General features: G+C 42.0%; 1 protein-coding gene across 1 annotated transcript in view; it reads right to left on the bottom strand.

Moving 5' to 3' along the window:
- Positions 1-14541, bottom strand: part of ITCH (itchy E3 ubiquitin protein ligase) — a 47625-nt gene extending 33084 nt beyond the window's left edge. The window contains exon 1 of the mRNA XM_033153303.1: positions 14391-14541. The gene's annotated coding sequence lies outside the window, so the exon portion shown is untranslated. The remainder of the gene's footprint in view (positions 1-14390) is intronic.
- Between the last annotated feature and the right edge of the window lie 633 nt (positions 14542-15174).

Below are 15174 nucleotides of genomic sequence, written 5' to 3'. Positions count from 1 at the left end.
TATTTAGTATAATATCTGTATATTCAGGAAAACTCTGTGATTAGACACAATAAAAACACAGCTAATAAACTAGTGCAAATTGAAGTTGGAAAACAGCTACATATACATACATAAATGAAACTGTGAAACAAATTACTCACACTAGGTTAAAACCCCACATAACTGAAATATTTCTTCATGTACATACTGATATCTAATAACCCCACAAAGAGTTTCCAAAATGGCACATAATTATAAACAGCTTCCGCAAACCCCATGTGTCAATATATTTCAGCATATAGTTCTGGACACTTCCACTAAGATTTGGAGAGTACCTGCCAGACTTGACTGAAGTTGTTTAATATTAATAATAATACCCCATCCATCTGGTAGGATTGAATATCAGAATCTTAGATGTGGGACCATAAGGTCTCATGTAAAACAGTTTTTTTAGTTTCAAAGTTCAAGAAATCAATTATTCCTATTTTCAAGTTTACTTTAATAAATGCCTTGCAATTTGATAAGCAGACCTTAGTGTTTTACAGTTATCACCTTTTAATCAATAAGGAACCAACACTTTCAGGCTGGTAATAAAATTAATAACATTTGCCTAGCTGATGTTAGCGGTGGTTTTTTCTTCCTGGAAATCCTTAGCTATAGGAAGCATGCTTTATGATCAAGAACCTTTTAGAATTTTCTGTATTAATGATGTGCTGCTCTCACCTCATGAACAAAAACATTTCCTTGTGCTTCAACTGCTGCAGGGCCATCAACAGCAGCAGCAGAATGCATGGTGGTCAGGGAGGATCCTGCCACTGTTACTCTTTAACACCCACCTCTTCGTGTTTGCATTGAATATGTACTTTTTGTGTGAAGTGCCTGTTAGTATCTTGGTTATTTTTTCCCTCGCTTAGTGAACTAGGGGGTCTCTCTCACTAATATGACTTTTCATTTTAGAGGCTGAGCACTCTAGCATAATGCCCCATTGACATGTACGGCATTATACACAAATAGGAATCTATGAATAATTCACATGGCGTGAGCTGAATTGCAGGGAAGGGAAAGGAGACAAAGAGCTTATGATTCCTTTGTGTGTGTCCCCTCCTTTCTCTCTTCAGTCAATTCCAAATCCCTACTTCCCTTTGCTATCCTTTTGGTGGCACAGGGGAAAGACTCTGCTGCTGGAAGCATCATGCTTTAGGACCCAGTCTCCTTTCCCAGACTATGCATGCAGCTCCCCAGTTATAGCCCAGGGAGGTACAATTATATACATGATTAAGAGGAACCAGGACTCTATGTGGTGCTGCTGAATATGATTATCAGATTCAGCTTACATATTCAGCAGGTTCCTGGTCTTGCCTCTACCAGGAACATACTAGGTGGACTTAGGCATTCTCACCTTTAGTTCCCTGTGGGCAACATGGGTGACCTTGGGCCAGTCACCATCTTTCAGTCTAACATACCTTACAGGAGGATAATATGGAGATGGGGAGAGCTATGTAGGCCACCTTGTGTTCCTTGTATAAAAGGTGAGATACAAAGCAAAAATAAATGATGAGTAAAAAATAATACTGTGCATCCTTATAGGATTGCTATGTGAATTGCAACAATAAAACGTAGGGTAATTGCTTTAAGCACTATATAAATGCTAAGCATAATTAATATAAATTTCTTCCTACTATAATTACTATTGCAAATAGTTAGCTTGCTGTATGCACATATGAGAAAGGTGGGGGATTTGTTTTATGGAGCACAGGACTCCATGACTGGAGAAGAATCAAACTTCTGGGGGCCAGGAATACAACCAGCCTATCTTGGGATGCACAGCTTTAATTTGCCTACTTTAAGAAAACTCTGTGATGGCTAAAAAAGCATTTTTACAACCTAGCTTTATTTGTCCCTATGGTTAAGAGGAAAGCCTCTGGGCTTATTTTAGTCACATGAAGTAATTCCTATTTAGTAGAGACACACAACCTGTTTGATTATCTCTGAAAAGACAGAGACAATTAGAAGTTTCTTTCAACTTGTCAAAATGAACTGTAGGTTAATGTTCTAGCTATATTGTGTGACAGCACCACAGAGGAGACCTGTCTGAATGTTTAACAGAAATGAATACAACAGACAGAGAAAGTTACTATTTGTTATTATTAACAAATTCAGATGCTGAGTTTTATTCTGTGCAGTGATCTCTATTTAGATTTTCCATTTAACATAACCCATTGGTTGCAAAATTGTCTGAACCAGTTCAAGGGCATCACATTTCACTTGGTTAAAAAAATGCTCCTCTGAAGTGCATGGGCCTCAGTAATTCGACTAATCGGGACCTCCTTTGCCCATGACTTATATCACATGATCATCATGGTAGGAGATTAGTCATCTGAAACAGTTATAAAAGGAAATGCTTCATATAAGCATACAATAACCCTAAAACATTAGGTAAGGAGAAGTTTCTGATGTTCACTATTATGCAAGTGCAGATTTTGAATCTTTAAGAGCTTTCACAACTGCAATTGATAGGTTTAGCAATCAAGACAGTAGTGAGCCCTGAAACATCACCATCAACCTATACAAGTAATGGAAAACTCATTCTCTAAGTGCCAGTATTTAAGTAGCCAAAACAGCACTAACCACACAGACAAGGAAGGGATCACTAGCATTGGGGGTGGGGACCCAAAATAGGCCAATGCAGGCTGAGTGCCCAGACAGTGCTGGCTTACTGTTTGGGGGATGGAGACTAGGGAAAGGGGGAAATAAAATGGACTGGGGGTACCCAAACTGGCTGCCATACTGAAGGGAGGGATTAAGGTTAGTAAATAACCTCAAATAGTGTTGCAAATAAATCATTTTGAGTTGATTGTTGAATTTATTAACTTCATCTATAATATGGCCATTCTGAAAGCTTCAGCCGCATCTGTTCACCAAATTTCAGCATCCTCACTCGACATGAGGAATTGTAAGGAATATAAAAAGATGTCAAAGATTAAAGGAACTGATTATTCTTAGTTGAAAGGTATTTCTTTTAAAAAGTTGCAAATAGGCAAAATACTTTTAATAAGCAGGCTTATGAGTTTATCTCCCCTACATGCAATCGTCATGGAAAACTATCCGGTAATTAACAAGCTTAAACTGGGAGATTAGGTTTAAATTGAACAAACGTTTTCTAGCCAAAGAAATAGGTGAGTAGCAAACAGATTAAAGGCTGTCACACTTGTCTATTTTTAAATGCACTATATAAAACAGAAGATGCAGCAAGTGTCTTCTTTAAAGGCAGAAGTAAAGACTACTTGGCACTTAAGTGTCTTCTACTCTTAATATCCTGTTTCATTTTATATTGAATGTCAGAAGGTGAGGAATGAACTGCAGACGTGTGTCAATTTTACTCAGTATAAAATATATTTAGCACATATATTTGAATAACAATAGGTGTTACATTAAAGCATGAACTTTACATGTTATAATGTCTGATCCCAGACAAACTGTGGTTAATCTTAACTATGGTCTGAACAATCCAACTCCAGGAGGAGGAGGAGGGAATGAGAGCCTATGGCTTGCTGTGTCTTGTTCTCAAAGCACAACTGATTGGCTAGAAGATACCTACTAATTTATTTATCTTTATCTTTTACTAATTTAATTTACAAGCCCTTACTACTGACCAAGGGTTTGATATTATAGAAATTTCAATTGTCTACCATTGCTTGAAGTGCTGTGATGTAACTGAATGTTCAGTAACATTCTAGTAAGAGGTAAACAATCAGCACAAAGGGACCAAGGGCAAAGCAAACTTTGTACAGCTGATGTGTGAAGAGCCATAAGAAGGCAAATTTCTGAAATATCCTTTGCTTCCTAAGTGATATTCGAGGCTGTGATTACTAGATTAGGGCGGGGGGGGGGGGAAGCAAAATGCTTTTCCTGACAGTGCCTCTAGCATACACATTTGTTACTGGCAGGAATCAGAACAACTCTAAAAATTAGGATCATTCCACCAGAATAATTAGAATTTTATTTATTATTAAATAGTTTCCTGGTCCAATTCAAAGTGCTGGTTTCGATCTATAAAGCCTTAAATGGCTCAGTGCTGCAATAGCTCAAGGACTGCCTCTCCCAATATGAAATGCAATCATCATCAGAGGCCCTTCTTCATGTGCCTTCCCTGTCAGAGCTTTGGAAGGCGAGAACAGGCCTTTTCTGCAATGGCTCCACGCATAAGGAATGCTATCCTCAAGGAGGTTTGCCTGGCACCTTCGTTACATATCTTTAGGCAAAAACATTCCTTTCCTCCTAGGACTCTGGCTAATGAAACAATCTATAGCCTTTTAAACTGGTGGGCATTGTTTTTGTTTGTTATTATTGTATGTATTTTTGTATTTTTATATTGTAAACCACCCTCTATTCCTCAGATGAAGGGCAATATAGAAATTTAATAAATATTAATAAAAGAATAAATATTAACCATTGCTATCCTATATTCTTAAACTTCGCCACTGACATCCAGTTCCATAACTGGAACAGGAAGTATTAGCATGCTTGAGAGAAACCCAATGTTTGCAGAAGTAGAGAAAAGCAAGCAAAAAAATCTCCCCATCCCAAACCCTAGTCCATTGAGGACCCTTTGTCACAGGCCGGATAATACTGAGTACATTGGGGGGGGGGGGTAAAATGGAAATTGGGCAGAAGAGAGCTAATGGAATATACCAGAAGAAAGCATGACTGTCTGGCTGGAAGGAAGCCTTCTTGCCTCTAATAGCTACTCTGACTCCACTTGTTAACCACGTTGGCATTCTCTTCACACTCATGGTATCTTTCCTGCTCTGTGGTATATAGTCCACTTGAGCTTCTAATACTGTATTTTTATACAGCTCCCAAGCATTCTGGAGTGATCTGATCTGATCTGACCTTCTTGACTTTGCCTTTCAACTTCCATTTTACCAAGCCACTCATTTTGGGGAAGTCTCATTTTTTTAAATCAAATGTGATTGTGTCAGATTTTCGTGGTGATTAACTTTATATGTAGCAGGGCTAGGCAACCTAAGGCCCGCGGGCCCAATCGCCTTCTCAATCCGGCCCACAGGCGGTCCGGGAATCAGAGTGTTTTTACATGAGTAGAATGTGTCCTTTTATTTAAAATGCATCTCTGGGTTATTTGTGGGGCCTGCCTGGTGTTTTTCCAATGAGTAGAATGTGTGCTTTTATTTAAAATGCATCTCTGGGTTATTTGTGGGGCATAGGAATTCGTTCATTCCCCCCCCCCTCAAAATATAGTCCGGCCCACCACATGGTCTGAGGGATGGTGGACCAGTCCACGGCTGAAAAAGGTTGCTGACCCCAGTATATTTAATTTAAGAGCACTATGATCTCTGCTCCCAGTTGGCTTAACAACACTTACAGGTTGCAGCAGAGGTAACAGTGTTTCATTGGCTCTCTCCATTCCACCTCAGTTAACCCACACTGACTAGGACTCTTCTAACATTAGCATATAAACACAGAGAAAATACAAGACTCACTCTGCTGCTCTGCTGGAGCATCATGGCTGCATGGAGCTCCTGAAGACCACCACCACCAACTGTGCTGCATGGCTGGTACCTGTGCCGCCAACACTACCACCGCCACAAGCGGGGGGGGGGGGGGAAACCAGGGGTGCCCAATTTAATGTCCAAGGAGGCTGTGCTAAGCCTCCAGCCCCCCCCCTGCGGCCTTGACCCCACCAGGACCGGGAGCACACCAACGGTGGCCCAGTAGAGCTCAGAGGCCTCCAGAGCCAAACAGAAAATAACACAAAAAGGAGCGCCCCCCAGCCGAGCACCAGCTTACTGTCACCACTGCTGCAGCCACCACCAAGGGAGAGAGGTAGGAGAGTACCGGGAGGGTCAAGGAAGCCGCAAGGAATTGCACAGACTAGCCCAGGCCCGACCCCGAGCTTACCTCCCTGGCAGCTAGTGCAAAAAGAGCAGGCTGGGGCCTGGGGGGAACCGTGCGCCAGAGACCACCCCAGGAAAAAATAAACGCAACGTGGCCACTCCCTTGCTGAAAAATTTTTATTTAATTTTTTTATTTGAAGAACTGTAATAGCGTCCATGCAGAAGGCCTGAACCATTGAAGGTCACTCCCTGGGACTGCTGCCTTAGCCCTAACCCAAAGACCCAACATCCAGGTCCTGTGGGCCCCACAGTGAAATTAAAACTGCCTTTGAGTCAAGGCTTTGGCATTGCCATGTTTTGCCATGTGTCTTTGTTGCCAGGGAGTGGTAAGAGAATTCCTCTTCTAGAGCATAATAGGACGGGGCTTCAATGGGCCTTAGGATGGGATCATAAGGAATGGTCTCAGGGTTGGCAGGCCCAACTCTCTGCTCACTAGGTTCCCAGGAATATGAGGGAGCCCTGCTCTGCCAGGCTGACACAAGGCCATCTGTTTTGGGTTTTGATTTTTTACATGGTTGGAGGGCTGGGAAGGGCATTTATGTCTACTGGGATGCTACCTGGCAAGGCTAGGAGTATACAAAGCTGCCTTATATTGGGTCCAGGAGCCATTGGTTTATCTAATTCAGTGTTGTCTACTCTGACAGGCAGTGTTCCTAGGGGTTCAGACAGAAGGTATTTCTTATCCTACCTGGAGATACCAGAGATTGAACCTGGGATCTTCAACATACAAAGCAGATGTACACCAACCTATGATCCTTCCCCATCAGGCAAAATGTAAGGAAGAGGTGGTGTCACATAGGTCACCAGGTAGAAGGATGAGCAAAAAGGGCTAAATGGCCCATATAGGAGGCAGGCTATTGCTCCACGCAGCACATCTCCTAACCGGCTCGTGTGCCTGGTATAGCAATCCAACCCTTTTTGAGTGTGCAGTTGTCCCCTGGATTCAAACAAGGGGCCTCGAGGATGTAAAAAGGGAGTAGGGAACTGGATCCACCCAGAGGATGGGCTCCAGAACTGGCCCACTCTTCAGTTAATTTTGACATATGGTTGACATGTGGGATGCCATAAGAGACAGTTCAAGGTGTGGGAGTGGCGAAATTCTCCAGTCTTAGAGCTGTGATATTTAGAAACAAGATGTCTTATCTCCAATCTTACTGCTTAGATCGGAGATAAAAAATATCCACACCTGACCTCATGTGACTGACATATAGGCCTGATTTGTACAAAATGACCACATTGGCCAAATTCAGAGGATTGACATGCTAATCAGACCTCTGCATGATAGGTTCTCCACAGCTAATGTAGAAAACAAGCTGCTTGGGTTTAGGGTTTATCTTGCAGTCCCAGTGATCGTAACATTTGAGCCATGGGCTGCAGTGGGATGATGTCAATGACCCATGGGTGTGTCTGATGCCTGACTTGCTGCTGAAGTTGAGTGTAAACACTTTGTAGAGCTCGCATTGTGGGTTGGGAATCCCAGGAGCTCCCTCTTTTGCCATGATTATGATTTTATGTTATTTTGCCAGGCATGCAAAAGGTCAGTAGGAACATATTTGCCCCTTCCTCCTGATGGGGCTCAAACTCCCATTATGTGCTTCCTAACCTTATGCAGGGAGCTGCTGAAGAATTATTGCTGCAGTTGGTGTGTGCCTGTCTTACTGCATGTTTTGGCCACTTCGCTTGAATTCTTGGCAACAGTGACTTCCCCTCATTTGGTCTTGAAACTTTGTCCTAAGGAGGGCTGTATGCTGTTCTCTGGAGACCCAGGAAACTACATCAATGTTGTTTTGTGTGGACTGCCCTTCCTCTCTTTTCTATGTGCTGTTCTTCCAAAAAAGTGGTTGTAAGTGACATACAAGGACTCAGACTCCAGCCTATGAGGATGCATGGGGCCAGAAGCAGCAGAGATATTGGTGGCTGTGCAACCAGGGCAGATGAAGTGGAAATACAGTGGTACCTCGGGTTAAGAACTTAATTCATTCTGGAGGTCCTTTCTTAACCTGAAACTGTTCTTAACCTGAGGTACCACTTTAGCTAATGGGGCCTCCTGCTGCTGCCGCGCCACCACCGCACAATTTCTGTTCTCATCCTGAAGCAAAGTTATTAACCCAAGGTTCTATTTCTGGGTTAGCGGAGTCTGTAATCTGAAGTGTCTGTAACCCAAGGTACCACTGTACTCTGGTATTATCTTACATGTAGTGTGCGCTGGAGGCATATCCTCACCATCTTGTGTTCATCCCTCTGAGTGGGATGGTATGTGTGTGTTGTCGTCAGCACAATTCTCTGTGTATGTATGTTGTTTTGACACGGTGTTGTGTTTTCTCCTTGTTGTACCTTCCCTGTCCCTCTGAAGCTGATCATACATAGAACATAGTGGCCATTTGCCAACCTAGTATTGGCATATCTCCATTCATGGTGTATTAAGAGAATAAAATTGCCATATAAATGCAGTGAAGCTATAACATACAGCTGGAATAGCTAACATAGTCCCCTTTAGACATTGTTGGACTCCCAGCTGCCGTACATCCCACACAGTATGGCCAATGATAATAAGAGTTTAGACCAAAACATCTGACGGGCACCACATTGGCTACCCCCACCACTGTCATTGCCATCAGAACATAGGAAGAGCCTGCTGGATCAGGCCAATGGCCCATCTAGTCCAGCATCACAGTGGCCTACCAGATGCCAGTGGGAAACCCATAAACAGAATTAGGGCACAGGAGCCTATGGCTTCCAGTAACTGGCATTCAGAACCATTACTACTTCCAACTGTGGAGACAGAGCATAGTCATAATGGTTAGTAGCTATCAATAGCGCTCTTCTCTACATCAAGTAGATGAGTTCCAAGCATTGCCTCCATGACAAATAGCCTTGGAAATATATATGCTGTTCTGAGCTCTTTGTAACAAATAATGGGTTGGTTGCTGCTATCTTGTTTTCTAAAATTTAGATATTTTTTAAAAGATAACATTTCTTTTGTACACTTAACACTACTGGAAAATCCAACTGTGCAAGTATAACTGCATTTTTCCTCATGATCGTAATAAGCATTATGTAACCTTGGTTTAAAAATTCAATTGCAGCCAAAATATAGGAAAACAAGTTTTTACTGTACTCCGGAGTAACTTGAGGTTATTATAATTCAAAGTGAAGAGCACAGAATAACTTATTTTGATTAGTTTTACTTGCATGTATATCCCACAAGAAATATGCAATTTGTGAACAACAGCAGACCAAATTCTTTACCAAGACTCCATTCTACAAACTAATGCTTACAGGTGGAACCCTGTGCAGTACCTGGAATTTCAACAGGATTCTACATGGATACAAGCATTGAAGATAAAAGTGGTATAAATGTAATAAAATAAAACAATAAAATGAACTCCATTCTATTCCTCCTCCCATTATTTTTCCATTATTTCCCCACAGTATTCAGAATTATATGTATGGTCAGTATTCATTGGACAGTTGGGGAAGGGGTTGGCCCACTTATTTCATCTATTTTTCCCTACAAATCTCCAGTCAAGCCATACTCATAGAGCCATGGAATTAAATGGACTTAAGTTGTGACTAATTGAAATCCATCAATTTCAACAGATCTACTCCACATATGGCTTGGTGGATGCTATTCATAATAAAAAATAGGTGTATGAGCTTAAAGTTTATAATGTTTTTCTCAGCCTTGTCGAAACACCCAGAATTCCTAATAACTGAATTCATCAGAAATCTATCCTGTTAATGTTTTCTCTTGCAAGAGTACTTTTCTCTGATGTTCTCAAGTTTTGCTTCCAACTGTGATGCTGTCATCCCTATTCAAACATCTGAAAGAAAAAAACCTTGCCATACAGCTGAAAATATATGAATTTGCTACTTTATCATGGGATATAAATTAAGCAGCTGAAGACCAAGAATCTGAAGTGCCCACCCATAAAGGCAACCAACCTGTGCATCTTTGCTTGCTTTGGCCTTGCCTCCTTCAAAACAGCTTCCACTGGGGTCAGGTAATTCTGCCACTTCTCTGTAATCTGCAATTGGATTATCCAATCACTCCCAATGCAGTGGGAATTATATGCCCTCAGAGAATGTCCATGCTGCATCTCTGCATTAGTTGTTGCTCTGGCGCTAGCCTCTTTTAATCAATATGTACCGGTACATCTAGAATATAGTTCACACAGAACTAGAGGGTAGAGTCCTTTGAGGCAGATACTATTTACACATCCTAAAAACAAAGTTTTCGAGGATAAAGTTACAATTCTAATGTTATTTTCTTAAACTGTGCCTCAGAAGACAAGGGAAGTCAGACAATTTTTAAAAACAATGTACTATAGGACAGAATTAACAAGTTAGACAGAAATACTTTTCTGGAAATAGTTTCATAAACCTCTTTCATCTGGCCTTTGAGTTTGCATATACTTTATCCTTTATAGTAATCAACAGACCCTGAATCACAATACCTGAATGCAGAAGGTCTTCAAGTTTAAACCTCTGCTCACAATGAGCCTGTAGCCTGGAAGAGTTTTTTTATTTATTAACATTTATATTTAAAGAAACATTGACATTGCAATAAAGATCAGTGGAAACATTCAAACAACTGCTCCTGTTCCTTTATATAAATGCTTTTCATATTTGATGTAAGCACAAACAGGTACTGTACAGCAAATCTCTAACAATTACAAACCAATTTCACAATATGTAGGTCCATAATGAGCATAAGGACAACAAGCTTGGGAATTATCTGGTTGCATTGGACAAGTTCCTAGTGACAAAGCCTATCATTATATGTGGCATCGCCTGGCAGTTTCAGAATCAGTGCCAAATACCACTGAACAAAGTAATCTACTATCTATTAAGTGGGGGAGATATTATGCCTTTTAAAGATAAGCCACCTTCTCTTATTTGTTTCTGAATGTACCATTTTTAAAACAAAAAGTTTTCAAGCATCCTAACAAATGTATTTGAGGACACCTTGTTGTGTATCAGTATAGTTTTCACAAACAGCATTCCTTAGATCTGCCCTATGCAGAATTCCAAAGAATATGTTTTGCTCCTATATCAATAGATATTAATGCAACAAAGACCATCACCTTATCTATTCTATATAGCCTATTTCCACAAAGTGAAAACCACGAAGAAAAGCAATAGTCATTGGTTCCAATGGCTTTAAAACCATTCATTACAGCACAATTAGATAATCATGGAGGATAAGTCTCTAAAATCCAAAGATAATTATGTCTATCAAAAGCTATTAGCCATGACAGCTATCAGAACCTCCAGTTTCAGAGGCAGTATGCCTCAATACCGGTACTAATTGTTATTAGTTATTGCCATCATGCCCTGTCTGTCAGGCACAGGAACCTTTGAGCAGTGTGCACTGTAATCAAAACACTTTAAAATGTGGTATAATGCAATGTGTGTACAAGACATTTGTGTACACCCAATATGCAAAACAAGATTATTTAGTTCACAATTTCAATGGCCTCTTTTACAAAACAACTTTGTTTTGGCAACAGCATCATTGTGTGTAATTGGCATTCATCCATTATAAATATTTGCCTTTTAGCTGCCAAATGAATCAGAACACAAATAATTTTTGGTGAGACCTACAAAACCATGTCTGTTTTCAGTTTCCAAATTCAGGCTTTATGGTGCTATTTTTACATGAATATCAATTTATCATTCATATGTGTTGTAATAACAAAAGGTGCTAAACTTAAAACTGCAGAATGAAATACTTTTACATGGAGCTAAGATTTATGAGTAGAACTTTCTTTTTATATGACTTGTCCACAATTTAAATTCATTTTTAAATGTATATTCAATATTAATTTGCAAGCTTTTGTCAGACTTCCTATGTATTTAAAATATTTTGCAGTGCTGCAAGATAAAAGTTTGCCATTTACTGAGGAGTAAAAGCCACCTAACTCAGTACGGTACAACTCAGTACAGCGCACTGAAAGTAAGGCCCCAAACATAAGCATACAAAAAAAAGAAACAAGTCACCCTTAATGGGACCAACTTCTTAGTAAGCATGTACAGGATCAGGATGCAAGTGCAGTTGGTTTAGACTTATACTGCACCAGTGATACAGTAAGTCCTATTGACTACAGCAATTTCTGTTTTAAGACATACAGTATTCCCCTCTTTTGGTACTGTTTCTCAAACATTTGTAACTTTATTTCAAGTGGCTACAAGCAAAGGTGTCTCAAGATTCTGTTGTATTCATCTTTTAACATTTCTTGTCCAACATGTAGCACAAGGTCCCTAGAGAGTGAGGCAATCTTTCAAGCACAACTACAAAATTACTGAGTAAAGAGTAATAGGAAAAGAACAAAACAGGTTGTAAATCGATCTGTTGTGGTCAATAAGGCCAATTCCTAAGTAAGTACCATATGTACAGGATTGCAACCTTCCCGTTCAATTAGTCATTGTAGAGCCTAACAAGTCACCTGATTTCAAGAGACTTAGGTGAAACGAATTCTGCACAGAATCTTGCTGAATGGCTGAAAACTTATGAACAGTTACATGAAACACTGGAATCAGAGGGGCTAACATTAGAGTAACCATTAGAAAGGCTTTACGTCCATATAGCAATTTCCCTCCTTACAGTGTACTGTAATAAGCATTCCAAGGAACTCTTCCCACACATTTGCTGCAATGAGACTATTACTGGTAGTATAAAGCTTTCAAAACCTTCCCATTAACGTTTGAAATAATTTAAAATGTTTAGCACCATCTCCACCTATTCCAAATCCTGTAAGATGAAGGCTCTGCTGTTCAGTGTTTAATATTCACAAACTGCATCTGAATTTAAAAGCAGTTCAGCCTTTTTAAATGGAACAACAGACACAACAGTTGCTAACAATCCTCAACTTTAGATTAATGACTTTCATTATCAATTATGTACAGCATTTTGTTATATTTATCTCTTGCCTGTTCTAAACTTAAGAGTAGCACTTTAGCCTCACAATAACCCCATAAGGTGACCTAAAGCCAGGGGTCAGCAAACTTTTTCAGCAAGGGGGCCCCGTCCACTGTCCCTCAGACCTTGTGGGGAGCCGGACTATATTTTGAAAAAAATATATGAACAAATTCCTATGCCCCACAAATAACCCAGAGATGCATTTTAAATAAAAGCACACATTCTACTCATGTAAAAACACCAGGCAGGCCCCACAAATAACCCAGAGATGCATTTTAAATAAAAGGACACATTTTACTCATGTAAAAACATGCTGATTCCCGGACTGTCTGCGGGCCACATTTAGAAGGCGATTGGGCCGCATCCGGCCCCCGAGCCTTAGTTTGGGGACCGCTGCCTAAAGCCATCTAGCAAAAGCCAATCCACCCTTTATGCCGCAGGTATAGATGCAACATGTATATTTGCAAAGGCAAACATCATTAAAGCGTCAAGGGGGGTCACAAGCCAAGAGAGTCTCAGTTGGTCAGGGCTGCACTACACTTTTTGAAATGTACAAGACTTTCACAGCTAAGAGTTCCAAAACATCATTCCCCCCCCCCATCCACCAATCCAAACCCAATAACATAAACAGCAGGATTTGCTTGGGTTCCTTAAAAAGTAGCAGGTGGCAGAGAAGAGAGTTGATTCCCTGTATTTAACAACTGGTGCTGTCCCGATATGGCCGCTAGATGACAGAGGCATACAGAAGCCAACGAGAATAAGAACAATCCAGGAAGCAACATTCCGAAAAATGCTAACAAAACTGGAATGGGTGAAAAGGGCCAAGAGGTGTGGAGAGCCGCAAAGGATACACATAACTACAACATGGACTTACACAAACAGCATTGGTGTGTTTCCCTGAGGCTGGGAACCTTCGGGTCACACATACACCACCACCCCTTTGCGTCCCACACCAAAGGGCCACCCACCTCGGCACACCTCCATCCATCCCACCCACCCACCGGGCCTCGTTGTCATCCTGACAACACAAGGTCGCGAAAGAGGACCGAGAAGAAAATTAAGCCATCTTGAGTGCACAATCCCTCCGAACAACTTCAGTGAAGGGGGAAAGAAAACGCCTACCGACGGCATAGCAGGAGAGGAAGGGAGAAGAGGCCATAATTGGGGGGGGGGGTGTCTCCCTCTCACACGCACATCATCCGCATACTGAAGCTGTGAATACCTCTCAGTCCACAGGTAAAGCGGAGAGGCACTGAGCTCACAGGCTGGGCTGGAGGTGGGGGAGAGGGAGAGAGGGGGAAGAACGGAATCCCCTTCCCGTTCGAAGGATACAGGACAGGACCCCTCCCTCCCCCAAAGCGAGGCTGCTGCACCTGCTGCCATCCTTCCCCTTTTCGCCGCCCACCCTTCGCAAGCCAGGCCTACCTTGAGCTCCCCGCCCTGCCTACCTAGTCAAGGGAGGGACCCCCCCACCCGCCTCGGCCTCACCGTAGGCCCAGAAAGAAAAGCCTTCTTTCCCCCACCCCGCCCCCGCGGGCCCAGCTTCTCTACAGAGCACACAGCCCGCTCCTCACCAGCCAGAAAGGCGACGGCTCCTCGCCTAAGATGGCAGCCAGTCCAAGTCCAACCTGAGGCGGCTTCTGTCCAAAGTCGGGCGCGCGAAAGACGCACGCGCACAACAAAGGCGGAAGGAGAAGGAGAAGCGAGCGGGCGCGAGGCAGAAGGCGGGAGCCGGGAGCGAAGAGGAGGAGGGCGGAGACGTACGCAGACGCAGGGGGGAAAAAACAGGCGGGACTACAATTCCCAGCATGCCGTGAGAGAAGCCTGGCGCGCTCCGACTGGCTCCTCAGAGAGAGAAAAGGGCTGGTTTAGTTCCACTCGCCAATGCCTGACTTTATCATTGGCTCTCGCTTTTGTTTCTGTTTACAGTACTCGAAAATAAGGGGTGGGTTTGATCCAGGGGAAAGGGCTTCTGCAGGTTTCGTCCTGTTCTTAAGGTGGTGCCTGAAGGTTGTCAACTCTGCAGTTTACCCAATTTCTGTTTCGAACTATGGGGGAAACCGCTGTGGTTGACATATGCCCCTGACTCGTTTGCAAAAAACAGCAAGAGTCCTGGGGACTTAACACATTTAGTATGGCACGAGTTTTTGTGAACCACGGTCCGTGCATCATGTTCTGATTTATAGAGGACCCTGTCAATGTTTCTTTAAGAATTATAGAAACACACAATTACAAGTATAGAAAACTGTGCAAGCATTAGGCTGACCTTCGCCCAGTTATTTGTTGCTGAGGTGGAAGGTAACACTGTAAGGAATTTATTTTACAGAATTTCCAGTTGGTTTGCTAAGGTCAGCTCTG

This window comes from Lacerta agilis, chromosome 6 (genome assembly GCF_009819535.1).
Source record: "Lacerta agilis isolate rLacAgi1 chromosome 6, rLacAgi1.pri, whole genome shotgun sequence".
In the NCBI taxonomy this organism is placed as follows: Eukaryota; Metazoa; Chordata; class Lepidosauria; order Squamata; family Lacertidae; genus Lacerta; species Lacerta agilis.
This window is presented reverse-complemented; position numbering and strand designations above follow the sequence as displayed.